The following is a 12,330-nucleotide window of genomic DNA, read 5'->3' as shown; positions in this document are numbered from 1 at the left end:
GAAATCCTGGCCAGGACGCGTCCTGGGAAAATGGCACGTATGGTCACCCTAACTTAGCATAGCTACTGCTAACTGCTTAAGAAACTAAGAGCTCTGTTCATTAGCTAGAAAAAGATATTGTGATAAGAAATGTTGTATCTTGAGACGACATGCTAAAAACTACTCCGAACACCACCACATACCCTGTTGAAAAAAACAGCATATGCTGGTTAGTGGGGATTATCATGACTGGTTGTCAAGGTCATTAAGTCTCTTAAAATATTGTGTTAGATAATCTGTCCTCTTTATGACGAGGCAAGTTTAGTTCATGGCAGACAAATTACGTTGTGTGACTCACATGGTGCGATAAATTAATAATTCATGACATTTGTAAAAATTATTTTTAACCTTGAAGAATACATTTTAAAACATTTTGAAAATAAATAAATAAGATGTGTACACTCATGTGTATTCAAGGTATAAGAAAAATATGTTATTACTTTTTATCTGGTGGTTACAATTAAAACATTTGGCATAATTGGTACCTGTTTTATTGGAGACCCAGATGATGGTCTCTGTTGATATGTGACTGGAGTTTCCCACTGCGAGCGTCAGCGGTATTTGCCACTGGAAGCTGAAATGAGACAAAGAGAGAAATAACAGCTGAAATGCTTCTATTTGATCTCAGGGGTTTAAATGTCACTGCTGCAGATACCTACTGTATGACGCACATAATCTTACACATAAGGACTCCCATGACTTAATGCGATTGTGGGATATATATGGGCGATATCCTCTCTGTCTCGGCACAAGCAGGCAAAGTGACAAAATCAGAAATATCAGATGATTGTGAAGCTGAAAGAAATTCCAGCAATGTCAAAGCTCAAAGAAATCAGCTTTCATTCTTTCCCAGAGTGCCTTGCTATCTCTCTATCACACACACACAGCTGTGTATCACTTGTCACCCGATCGCTGTCATGTTCTGTGTCGCCACCTCATTTTGATGTCGATTCATCTGTGAGTGTGTGCTTTCATGTGTTAGTGTGTGTATGAACATCCCTAGGTATGAGTGCACATCCAGTAAAAGCCTGTCTGACAGCTGTCACAATGGATGGCCGCCCCTCTTTCAGCTGTCTAAATGGCTGACACACGGGTGAACGTGGTCTGCTGTCTGCCAGCGTAAATTACTCCAGACGACAAGAGCACAGCAGAGCCGACCAACAGCAATAAATACTGTAACCTTATGAGATCGAATTCAAGACCGAATCATTTAAACACACTCCAAACATGCTATTTGAACTTCCGCAACAAAGCCATTGTATTGACTGAGAAAAAGTATTAAATTTAATATTATGCAAAACATATTACTTTAGTTATTGTACTTGTATAAATACTGGGGGCCTTTTGCCACATGCTGGTGAGCCTTTTACACCAAACAAAACAAACTACTTTTTATGATTTATTTTTCCACAGAATGAGTTGTTCAATAAAAATATGCAATCAATCACTATGGAAGCAGGGAAAAGCACATTTCCCTTAAGGTGTGCCATTAGCCCCATTTAACTCTATTCAGTGCCTGATAAGAACTTGTTATATATATATATATAACAATACATAATGGTGTTTTTATACTTAATCATGAAAATATGATAATGAATGTCTTTTAAATTACATATCACGTCAACAATGTAAAAATGTTTAAAACAATACATCTTTCTTTGTGTTTTCAGTTTGCCTCTGGTTAGCAGCTTAGCTTACTCTAAGCTTATCACTAAATGCCTTCGGTTAGCGTTAGCGACCTTGCTTACTTAGCATAGGGTGACCATACATGCCATTTCAAATGTTCACGCAAAGAAAGAAGGCGTAACTTTTATTCTCGCTCTGTTGAAAAAAACAGCATATGCTGGTTAGGTATGTTTTGACGCCTTTGCTGATTTATGCTGGTCCTTTTCTGGTTTAAACTGGTCCTTTGCTGGTTTAAGCTGGTCTTTTGCTCCTTTGCATGTGCTGGCAAAGGACCAGCATAAACCAGCAAAGGACCAGCTTAAACCAGCATCCCAGCGTCAAAACATACCTAACCAGCATATGCTGGTTTTTTCAACAGGGTAGCAGCACCCTGTCAACCGTCACAGCAACCTAGCATTGTAGCAGTGAACTTTACACAGGCACGTGACCGATTTTAAGCATAAAATGTCAAACTTTAGTCATCTAATATGAGAAGAGCAGCCTGGATTGTTTCGTGACATCAGTCTCAGCTGTGGGGAATGAGCTGGATCGTTAGGGATTTGTGTTAGTAGGAAAACTGACAGGAATGGACAAAATCCTTTTCAGGCTGCTGGTGACTCACCTCAAATCATTCAGTAAGATGATTTTATTTAATGTGTCTTAATTATGTCTGAATACGCCGAAATGAAGATTTTATTTAAAACTGACTGAAAAATAGTTAATAAAACAATGAGGGAAACTTTTAATTTGAGCAAAAACGGCTGTAAACCACAGACGCTGGAGTTACTGACCTGAAAGTTTACAGTAGGCCTATATCACAGAGGAAACTATAGCACAGTCAGGAAGACATTATGCATGAGATGAAGCAATATGATCCTGCTGGGAAACAGTATTTAAGCGTGCATGTTTGTAAGGGCATTATAGAGAGAGATTCTGTGCTAGAAGAGCGCTGAAAACAATACTTATGAATTCCAGTGATAATAGAAGCATCTGTGTGTGTGTTCAGATGAAACCACACACTGATACATTTACATAAAACTCTGTTCATCAGTGGGATTGAACAAGAGAAGAAAGCAAAAGAAAATTAAAGTTCTCCACAGGCTGGTAATTTGGTGGCTCATGTTTACGTTCATTTATGGAAGTGTCTGTTATCATCATCGTTATTTACATCCCTCAGGAACTTTGTGTTATGGCCCAGAGCTTTAGCTAAAGTACGAATCGAGATTTCAGTCTCTGCAGCAGACGGGTAAAGAGTGTGTGAGATGAGACGTGAGGGCATCATGTTATGTTTATGGAAAGATTCATGTTCATGTTTCTTAGCTGAGGTTCTCCATTAAGTTGCTCTTAATGGAGAAGAATATATGAATAAAAGCAAAAAAATATAAATATATACATTTGCAATATATGATTGAGAAATTCCTAAGCATTTAACATTTTATCATCACTGAAAATGAGAAACAGCTGTGGTCTGGATGTGTCTACATTTAAACCAGCATCCTCTCCCTCCCTCTCTCTCTCTTTCTCTCATTGGATGTGAGGTCTCAGTCTCACTGTCTCTCTGTGCGGGTGTGATAATATCTCAAGCTCTCTTTAGGGACACCTGGCTTTAACAGTCTATAATGAGTCACTGGGGGCTTTTGTGGCTCAACATGTGCGATAGATCCTCACAACAATTTTATCCAACACCAGCTGCACAGAAGAGAGGGAAAAAAAACACAAGTGTCTTCATTTGAATCCTTCCATGGATTCACACATGCTGGAGTTTGTGTTGAGCTTGAGCTTCTGTGTTCACTGATGTTGTTTAGACTTAGACTTTCAGTCAATCATCCAGCAACGGTTTGAAACCACCGAGACCATGAAGAAATGGACAAAAGAAGATTAAGATGTTCTGCTGGATGGGTTAGAGAAGAAAGACTGGGATTTGTTGGATATTGAGGAAATCTATTGACAATGCAGAGAGCAACATGCAGCTAAACATCTGCTAAACAAAGAGGTTGGTGGTGGATTTCTGGAACACCAGAGATTCATTCAGTTGTAAGACGTGGAGGTGGTGAATTCTAATAATTACTTGGGAATTTACACATTTATACCTCATATTATTACAGTGATCCAATCACAAGTGATCAGACCTGAATATAGGTTTAAATGTGATCTAATTTCATAACACATTGCATTTGTAGCAAAAGCGCTAACATGTCTTGAAGTAATCTGAAATCAGTTTTTTTTTTTCTTCTTGTACGCTGTTTTTTAATGTACACTAAAGAAAATCGACCATTAGTCACTTTAAACATTGCTGCTGTCTGTTTTTCCTTGCTATGAAATACACTCATCTACAGTTCCCTTTCGTGGAACTTCGAACTGCGTCCTCTAGGGGTCGCTATGGGGAACGCCTCGTCGTGACCCGTGTCTGAAGCCTACATTGAAAAAACACCAACTTGTTTGGCCGGCGACAGCCATGACGTCACTACCGTCGCGACTAGTACAAAATAGGCGCCGGTAGCGCACATCATTCTCTTCTTCGTCTTCACTGACCGGTCTGTTTGAAGCGTGCATTCCAAAAAGCAAAGTAAGAGCTTTTTCTTTCCTACTATGGCGAACGTCTCGGGTTACTTATGTAACCATGGTTCCCTGAGGGGAACGAGACACTGCGTCCTCTAGTTTTTGTGCCATGCTGCGGACACAAGCTTCAGACGAAGAAGTGAATGATGTGCGCTACCGGCGCCTATTTTGTACTAGTCGCGACGGTAGTGACGTCATGGCTGTCGCCGGCCAAACAAGTTGGTGTTTTTTCAATGTAGGCTTCAGACACGGGTCACGACGAGGCATTCCCCATGGCGACCCCTAGAGGACGCAGTGTCTCGTTCCCCTCAGGGAACCATGGTTACATAAGTAACCCGAGACGTTTTTTTCTAATTCATTTATATGCCCAGTGGCTTTCAAACTGATGCATGTTCACAGTTAATGTTTCATTGCGTTTCAGATGTGTATGTGTGTTTTGCACTGTTAACTGTCTTGACACATTCCAGTGATGTCACATGAATGCATTACTGCACTGCATAACGTTTCATAACCCTATACTGTGAGTCTATATATAGTACTGTATATCTGTTTTGTGTGCTCTGTATTTTTGCAGTGATATCAAATTTCTCCTCAAGGATCACTGATGCATCTAACTTGAGTAAGAAAATTTTCTTTACTGTAACAGTAATAGTGACAGTTTTATTGCCAGAATCTTAATGATATTCTTTCATTGTGAGGATCTGATCATCACCATGTGACCTTGAACAAATTAGTCTGACACCGTTACACACCAGCCTCAAGCAGACCAACACATACCTGCAAAATAAGATTCTATAAGGCTCAGATCCACCTGTAAAATAACTCTCAGGAGTAACTGCACGTCCCCATTACAGTCAAGCAGCCCGCAATGAGAAAATTAATTTGTGCCTTCAAGCGCTAATAAGTTGTTTATATTCTCTATAACATCACCTCAGCATAAAATCTGTGCTGTGAAAATACAAATAGTCAGGTAAGATACGATTGCAAAGGTGTTAATAAAGGAATGGTTCAGCTCTACACTTTTTACACTGGTGAAAATAAGCACAGGATCTGCAGAACTATCTTAGATGTGCCAAACGGTCCTTTGATGATTTCAGATGAGCTGTGTTGAAGTACAGCATGACCATTTTAGATTTAACCTTATATCCACTTTCTAACTTCTAACTTAATACTGAGGTTTTATAATGAAGGGGAAAACTGTGGCCCTGAATAAATGCAAGTTTTATAAGCTAACTGCAAATATGCTAATAAGCTGATGTAAATGATCTGATTAGCAGTAGCTGTGAGCTTCTGTGACAATTTCAAATAAATATTTAGCATTAAATACAAATTACAAGCCCTATACAACACCCTTAGTAGAAAAATATTTAACATAAGCTACTTTTAGAAGGCTTCAACTATAACAACATGTTTTCTATTCTTTTTTACAAACTGAAGGGTGAGTCAAAATTAAATACCGTGGAAATAAATAACAGACCAAAGATGATATCAGTACAGCTGAAGTTGTATTTAATCCAAAAAGATTCCTTTAATGCAAGCTTGACAGAGGAATTGAATTAGCCTATCAAGTGTGTGGCTCTTTGCTAGCTGGATTATGAAGCTGCTTTAACAGAATATCAATGTGCAGTTGTTTTCTGTGGAGTTTTTACCTCTCCAGTTGGACTGTGGACCTTCTATGAACTGTAATGAGATGGTAGTGGACATTAAACACACTGAAGGAGTGTGAAATACATTCAAACTGACCTTCTCGGTTTTCCTTTTGTTGCTGCCAATGTTTCTGTCAGCACATTTTGCTAGGCTGGCTTAAAGCCTCAAGTGAGGTGTTACACTACATTTACAAAGGTGCCAAATCCCCCTGCATTCTGGCAGGTTGTCTGGTACTCAGCTGAAAAACCTTCTGAGGGGCAAAACAGGAAAGAGACGCCCCCTACTCGCAACACAGCTTTGCTACCGATTCTTGGAGCAGTTCTGCTTCTGAACGCCTCTGCAGAAGACCGCCGCACTCAGAAAACACGTTTATGTAGGAGGAGACATTCAAAGGAAGGTGGCTTCGTCTGCTCTGAACAAATGAACTCCGGAAAGAGACGAACATACAGATTTCTACCTGCATGTTTCATATTTATGACACCAGATGGCTTGGTGTGGAGAGCTAGCCTAGCTGCGTAAAAGCAGGAAGCCTTTGATTACTTGCAGATGATATTTCAGATATGTTTATGATGACAAAAATGAAGCTTTAATCTCACTAGAATTATGATTATTATCTCCTATTTCTAACTAATAGATTCCATTATTAACCACCTTTAGTCAGAAAACCACATTCAGAATATTCCAAACAGATGATATGCTACAAACTCAGGAGCTCATGTCCTCAAATTGCAGGTGTTTGGCACTGATATTGCTCTCGAATTAAGAAACGTTGTCACTATCTAAATGGCAATACGGCCTAACAACACACACCACACACTCAAACTGACAGTACAGCATTAAAATTCAATTCTTGACTCAATTCTTGTGCTGCTAACAGTGTCTGATCCAAAACAAAAGGAGGATTTCTAAAACGGATCAGAGGCGGTATTGAATTATTCATCTCACTCTAACAAAGAATTAAACTAATCTATCTGGCAGTGACACACGCAGTTTTCCGTGACGACGCAGACGGGTGCCAAACAGCATGTGGCAGTGACGGGTTAGCATGGGTCGCTAATAATAAATGAAATGCTCAGTTAATAGCAGCTTGATAGCTTGTGAGCGTAAACATGTTGTGAGATATGATTCATAGAACTAGAATTGTGTTATTCCTTACTTTCCTGCTAAAAACATCTTAAACCAGCCTAAGATAGTTTACTGGTTTTAGCTGACTGGCCACTGAAAACCAGCAAACCATTTTAGACCAGTTTAAGCTATTTTGTTTTCTTAGCTGGAGCAATAAAGACAGTCATCTAAAGGTATGCTTTATACGCATCCCTTGGATAACTGAGGAAATCCTTTGGGTCTTCATGCTGTTGTGGGGCACTAGGCTAGTCTTTATCTGTCTAGCTGTGCTTATAATCTCCAGATGGTCTATTATTCTGTATTTCTTCCAAAATAACTTAATGTTTAATCTCATTTTTGAGAACTACTGTAGATTTTTTTTTTTCTGTCTGAGCTTGATCTGATCACAGGAAACTATCAGTGAATTCTGGGAGGAGAATCACTGACTGTGGGTTTTTTACATTATTCAGTATTGCAGTGTTTGGCAAACGTACACTCCTCTGCTCCATATATTATGGTGGATTTCTGCAACGATGCATGAGCTCATGGAGAATCAATGTAAAGAGTTCTGCTGAATAATGGTGTTTCATTTTCATGTAACAACCTGTCACAATTGACATATGGCAGTCTACCTGTTGTTGAACAGCTCAGGATTCTGGATCTTAGCGTCCGTATCATAGACGAAGTGCTCTTGTGAGATGGTGACACTGTTGTCAAGACTGTCGTTCTTGCTGATGGTAACGACAGGGTAGCCCATCTGCAGGGTCCAGCGGTCCATGACCTGCGTGATGTTGATGTCCTTTCCCTCCCGCTGCATGGCCTGTGAAACAAAATATATACATCAAAATACATCATACACATACAGATTGCCAGAGTAAAAGGTGCTGAGCAAATAGATAGTGTCTGAAAGTGTAAGTGGATTAAGTTATGTTGGTTTATGTTAGTTATGCTGTTTGTTTGTTTTTTTTTTTCATGCAAATCTGAAGGGAAATGTCAAGAAATGAAATGTCCGGTGAGTGGTGCTATAAGCAATTGCGCTTGAAGTAAAACCTAACTGATAGTGTAGACAAAAGCAAACGTTAGATTTGTTGAAGCGACCATGTCATTTTAGCTTGCTTCTACAAGTCTTTTATCGAGTGTCGGTACTCGTGTTTCACAGGACCTGTAACCGAACAAGCCACATCACAATTGCAGTGCTGTACCAGGTAAGCTACCGAGCAAGTTTACTACGCAAGAAAAGTGACACATATGGAGCTGGTAATGTGATACAAACGTGAAAGCGCATTAATACATTTACAAATAATGCACTGTGTTTTAAGGTCATATCATAATATTGCGCAAGTCTTTGTTATTTGATAACCCACCTCTAATCATAATTTGTGTGAAAAGGAATAAAAACCACTAGTGCTCATTTCAGCTGGAAACTGCAGTGAATTGAATGTATATGTACATTATTTGAAGTTTTGCAAAATTGTAGGTAGAGGTACGTTTTTTTTTTCCAATGAGCCTAGGGTGAAATAAAAACCCATTCAGGACTTTTAATTAAAAACTCTTAGTGAAAGGTGATTAAACTTCACTGTTCTCTTAAACTGCATACGCAGAAACATCACAAGGCAATTTCCAGTTATCTAATCTCTCTATACAAGAGCAACGCTCGTTAAAGAGCAGAATTAGATTTATAAGTCTGATTTCTTCAGAGGAAGCTGCTCCTCCTATTTTAAAGAAGTAAAACATAAAATTGGATCTCACGGCTCATTAATGAGTTTTGTCACTGAAGGAAATATACTGCCTACACAGTTCCTCCTTATTCTTTGAAAATGCTACTATAAATGGCTCAGCATGGTGGACAACTGGCAATTTTCTGTATGAATTGTTTTCAAAAGCTCTCTGTATGTATGAGGAACATTTTAATGTTTTATGGAGTTTCATCTACTTTTCAATGCAGTATCTATTTTAAAAAAAAGAATGGTACAGTAGGTGACTGCAAAACATTGTAAATGCATTTGGAAACATTCAAAAGATTAAGAAAAAAAATTGGTGTCCATAAATCACCCAGCCTTGGTATGACTGATGGTAGAGGCTATAGTCTTTAGCATCCTTGTTAGCATGCATGTAAAGTCAGTATTTTGAGATTTCATTTCAGTCTTAACGCAGATGTCTGTAGACAGTGAGGCAGCTTGCTAGTTTTTGGATCAAAGCGAATGTCGTTGGCTTCACTGATATTTTCCATCATTTCATTTCACTGCATTTTGAAGAGGTGCAGCGTTTCATGTTTACCGGGGTCAATCGGTAGTCTCTTTAAAAATTGGTTGTAAACCGGTGGAGATTTACAGTGCTTCTGCAGCAGCACAGAGTCAGTGTGTTGTGGAGACCCGTGGGATTGGAAGGGGAGTGTGGTGGCAGAAACAAAAGTGCCCTGTCAGGCTCTCTTGTATTCTGCAAACATCAACCTGACTAGATCAGTTAGGTATGTGCACTTCCCTTCTACAGTATAACTGGGACACTCTTGCTTATAGCTGATGATTCTGACCATTATGAGAATTAAAATCTGAGACTAACTAAGCTTGCATGAGATGACTCGGCTATTAAAAAAAACGCCAAATGAAACCGGACGACTGCTACATCAACCTGACTAGATCAGTTAGGTATGTGCACTTCCCTTCTACAGTATAACTGGGACACTCTTGCTTATAGCTGATGATTCTGACCATTATGAGAATTAAAATCTGAGACTAACTAAGCTTGCATGAGATGACTCGGCTATTAAAAAAATGCCAAATGAAACCGGACGACTGCTCACAGCTGTCAATGAATCATGGTTTGTTTACTGTGTGCATAGAGAAGAGGCTCTGCAGAGGCTGATGATGGCAGTTGATGTTCCTACATTATGAATCATTTTCTATAGGACGGCTTTTAGGAAGCTACTGTACCTTTGCCCTGGTGGATATAATTAAAGGAAATGAAGGCCATTAAAAAAAACGCCAAATGAAACCGGACGACTGCTAACAGCTGTCAATGAATCATGGTTTGTTTACTGTGTGCATAGAGAAGAGGCTCTGCAGAGGCTGATGATGGCAGTTGATGTTCCTACATTATGAATCATTTTCTATAGGACGGCTTTCAGGAAGCTACTGTACCTGGTGGATATAATTAAAGGAAATGAAGGCCGGTCCGGCGATGGGTCGTGAGCTTGACAAAGGGCTTTGTGGGCTCTAAGCACTGCCAGATTATTGCAGCAAATTGGATTTCATGAATAGTTAATGAACACAGCGCATATCAGTATTCATTAGATGATGGGCTGTCACGCACTGTTAATGTAGCTAAATTCATCAGTGTCTGACAAACACGGCCACTGAGAGGATACAGAGGTCCAGGTGTTGCAGAGAAAATGAATAAGCGCCCATCAGCTGGTATTTTGGAGAGTAATGTGAATGACAAAACAGTTCATACGACGCTGATAGCTGCTAAATGTCCTGCTGTTCCATTACAAACTATAATAACTTTGAGATTACGCTTGAAAGTAATCTCATTAAAGTCATGACACTTTGTGAGATGAGCGAGAGGGGACTTGCTGAGGGTTTTCTGACTTTAAAAGCACATCTCCGTGCTGTGAGCTGATGACTTGAACCCAACGCTTAACTTGACTGTGATTATGGCTACAACCGTTTACTTCACAGTCACTAGCAGATCCTCACGCTCTTATTTAAGTGTCTTAATTCAGATTTTTTATTTCCTTATGTGCCTCTTAAAAAGCTTAAATCTTACATATTAGATAGTTATGGTTTTAAATTAAGCCTGTATTATTAATAACTGTACTGTGCAGGGGAGCTAGCATATTAGCATCCTGTAGCACCACGTGTCCAGCTTCAATTCATTTTGTTTCAGACCAAATATTTCTTAAGCTGCAATTCATCAGCTAGATATCCTTACTTGATACCTCCATACATGAAGGTGTTCTGTTGATTCTGAGAATATGGCTTATAAAGAAACAATAGGGCAATGCTAGCATTTGTTTTGCATATGTTTGTGAAATAAATTTAAACAAGAAAAATTCATTTAAATTGTTTTGTCTAATTTAAACATTATTATTGTATTATTTTTATAATTAAATTATTAAATTAAATTATTTTATTAAATTAGGAACTTTGCATTAGCATTGCAGCATTTGTTGTTCTGGTAACTAAACTAAAGGAATTATGGGAAATGAAGTCTGCCAGTAACAATATGGTTGCTAAACTTCTATGGTACCACTAAAAGACAGAAAAACTGAATTAGCAGATAACATGAAAAATACCTGAGTGTTTCTGTCAGGGGGTGGGTATGGAAGCCTGTTTCCGCCACTCAATAAAAGAAAAAAAAGTAATTGTGACTTTTTAGAGGTGGGCACTCATGCCAAACCTAATAAAACTGTATTGTTGAGGCCCGAGTGCAGCATCTAAATAGGTCAACTTTCCTTCAGCAGAAGATCATTTTTAGACTTTTCTTGGCTGGAGATATTTTGCAGAATGTCCAGGCTGCTCTTTTCAACACCAAAAACATACAATATCAAATCAGTGGCTGTCAACTTCACAAAGACAAATAAATACCATAAAAGTATTCTACATTAATATATTTAAACTCTTCTGAGGTCATGAGCTATAAATTATGTTTTAAATGATGATACCAGCACTCAACACCATTAAATGAGGAGAGACTGCAGACAAACTTCTCTGGCTCTTGTGTTTATTGTGTTGCAGCAGGTTAGAATGTGCAAAAGCTTCACTGACATCTTAGAGAGGGGAAGATTTTAAGTGAATAACTAAAGACATGAGTGTGACCAGACCATGGCCATGTTTTCATTTTGGTATAGACTATTCCTTTAATAAAGCAATTATTTCAGCCTTTGCTTCATGAATCAAATCAAAAGTGGCACTTGTTGGAACGTGAACAGGCATCATGCTGAGAGGTCTGAGCAAATTGCATTGGGATCCTGAAAGCGAGACCCAGTCCAGCTGGCCTCCATCTCTCTACATGATCTGCTGAGCTCTCTGAGAGTCTGGGATTTGAGTCTGGAGCAGAACCAGATTCATGTTGCCATCCTGATGAATCTGTTTTAAACCAGAGCAATTCCTCTTCCTCTCTCTCTCCTCCATCAGTAGAGTTATTGCCCTGAAGCGAAGTGACCATGTGTTCAATCTCGCCTCTGATAGGGCCGTCACAGTGTTTTGCCGTTATTTTGACACTGATGTGTTCTGCTGACTGCCACAGCAAGAGGCAGGAGGAGTACAAATAAATATTGTCACCATATCAGTCAGTAAAAAAAAAAAAAGAATAATA

This window comes from Sinocyclocheilus rhinocerous, unplaced genomic scaffold (genome assembly GCF_001515625.1).
Source record: "Sinocyclocheilus rhinocerous isolate Xijiao unplaced genomic scaffold, SAMN03320098_v1.1 scaffold357, whole genome shotgun sequence".
NCBI classification, from domain to species: Eukaryota; Metazoa; Chordata; class Actinopteri; order Cypriniformes; family Cyprinidae; genus Sinocyclocheilus; species Sinocyclocheilus rhinocerous.
Note: the sequence above shows the minus strand (reverse complement) of the source record.